This window comes from Littorina saxatilis, linkage group LG13 (assembly GCF_037325665.1).
Source record: "Littorina saxatilis isolate snail1 linkage group LG13, US_GU_Lsax_2.0, whole genome shotgun sequence".
Taxonomy (NCBI): domain Eukaryota; kingdom Metazoa; phylum Mollusca; class Gastropoda; order Littorinimorpha; family Littorinidae; genus Littorina; species Littorina saxatilis.
The window spans coordinates 8,051,770-8,053,982 of NC_090257.1; the positions used below are offsets into that span (position 1 = coordinate 8,051,770).

At 40.7% G+C, this 2,213-nt stretch overlaps 2 non-coding genes across 2 annotated transcripts; one reads left to right on the top strand and one right to left on the bottom strand.

Annotated features, from left to right (window-relative positions):
- The first annotated feature begins 329 nt into the window (after positions 1-329).
- Trnal-aag (transfer RNA leucine (anticodon AAG)) lies at positions 330-411 on the top strand. Its single transcript has one exon. It is a non-coding gene; the product is annotated as a tRNA-Leu (tRNA).
- A 979-nt stretch (positions 412-1,390) lies between these two features.
- Trnal-uag (transfer RNA leucine (anticodon UAG)) lies at positions 1,391-1,472 on the bottom strand. Its single transcript has one exon. It is a non-coding gene; the product is annotated as a tRNA-Leu (tRNA).
- Positions 1,473-2,213: the final 741 nt, after the last annotated feature.

Genomic DNA, 2,213 nt, shown 5'->3' on the forward strand with positions numbered 1-2,213 from the left:
TGTGTGTGTGTGTCTGTGTGTGTGTGTGTGTGTGTTTGTTTGTGTGTGTGTCTGTGTGTGTGTTTGCGTGCGTGCGTGTATGCGTGCGCGCTAGTGTGTGTGTGAGTGTATGTGTGTGTGTGTGTGTGTGTGTGTGTGTGTGTCTGTCTGTCTGTCTGTCTGTCTGTGTTTGTTTCTATGTCTGTGTGTCTGTGTGTCTGTCTGTCTGTCTGTGCCTGTGTATGTGTCCGTGCCTGTGTGTATGTCTGTCTGTTTGTCTGTCTGTCTTTCTGTGTCTGTGTCTGTGTGTGAGTGACTATCTGTCTATGGCTATGTCTGTGTATTTTCAAGGTAGCGTGGCCGAGCGGTCTAAGGCGCTGGTTTAAGGCACCAGTCTTTTCGGAGGCGTGGGTTCGAATCCCATCGCTGCCATTGTTTGTTTTTACATTTAGTCAAGTTTTGTTTTTTCGTTATTTTGAATCAGAAGTCCATATGTTTTTGGAATCAGGAACCGACAAGGAATAAGATGAAATTGTTTTTAAATCGATTTCGGAAATTTAATTTTGATAATAATTTTCATATTTTTACATTTAGTCAAGTTTTGACTAAATGTTTTAACATAGAGGGGGAATCGAGACGAGGGTCGTGGTGTATGTGTGTGTGTGTGTGTGTATGTGTGTGTGTGTGTGTGTGTGTGTGTGTGTGTGTGTGTGTGTGTGTGTGTGTGTGTGTGTGTGCGTGTGTGTGTGTGTGTGTGCGTGTGTGTGTGTAGAGCGATTCAGAGTAAACTACTGGACCGATCTTTATGAAATTTGACATGAGAGTTCCTGGGTATGATATCCCCGGAAATATTTTTCATTTTTTCGATAAATGTCTTTGATGACGTCATATCCGGCTTTTTGTAAAAGTTGAGGCGGCACTGTCACACCCTCATTTTTCAATCAAATTGATTGAAATTTTGGCCAAGCAATCTTCAACGAAGGCCGGACTTCAGTATTGCATTTCAGCCTGGTGGCTTAAAAATCAATTAATGACTTTGGTCATTAAAAATCTGAAAATTGTTAAAAAAATATTGTTTTTACAAAATGTCAACCAATTTGGTTTCAACAGTGTAACAGTGCCGCTTCAACTTTCAAGAAAAGCCGGATATGACGTCATCAAAGAAATGTATCAAAGAAATGAAAAAACCGGTTGTGGATGCCATACTCAGGATCTCTCATGTCGAGTTTCATGAAGATCGATCGGTCCAGTAGTTTTCTCTGAATCGCTCTACACACACACACACACACACACCCACACACATACACCATGACCCTCATCTCGATTCCCCTCTCTACGTTAAAACATTTAGTCAAAACTTGACTAAATGTAAAAACGAAGGAGATAATAGTCAATTAAATAAAAACAAAAATGGCAGCGGTGGGATTCGAACCCACGCCTCCGTGGAGACTGGTGCCTAAAACCAGCGCCTTAGACCGCTCGGCCACGCTACCTCGCTGCTAAGTGGCCATCTGCAAATCACTATAATTTCAATGATATTTCGCAATACCGACAAGGTATACAACTCTTCGAAAAACTCACAACTCACTGCATAATTGTGGACAGGAGTTGCTTCCCTTCCTCTATTTAAAACAAAAATGTAACACACGGCTGTGCTTTTGCAGACACAAACACTGACGCACAGACGTATACAGACACACACCCACGTTAGATTTTCTCCCATTGTTGATAGCGCTATTTGATGATGTCATATTTGCAAAAGTTGAGGCGGCACAGTTACGGACACATTTTTTTTTATCAATTTGATTGAAAATGTTGTCACACTACCTTTGACCCCGTCCGAACTATGGGATTGCATTTCAGGTTGATGACATTAAACATTGGTTGATGAAACGTTTTTGATTAGTGCTTTTGTGAACAAGAAACAATTGACAAGTGGCTCTTTCCCATCCCCCCCCCCCCCCCCCCCCCCCTTTCCCCGTCGCGATATAACCTTGAACGGTTGAAAACGACGTTAAACACCAAATAAAGAAAGAAAGAAAGAAAGATGAAACGTTCATTTAAAATGTGACGATATTTTTTATTTTTATTACCATGGGAATATGAATCACAAAAGTGATAATTATATTCCTTATGACCTCATGTATCCCAAAATATCAAGTTTTGATGTGTTGTTTTGTTGTGTTTGATTGTAAGTGTGCTTACAATTGTGAAATCGTTAAATAGCTGGATCA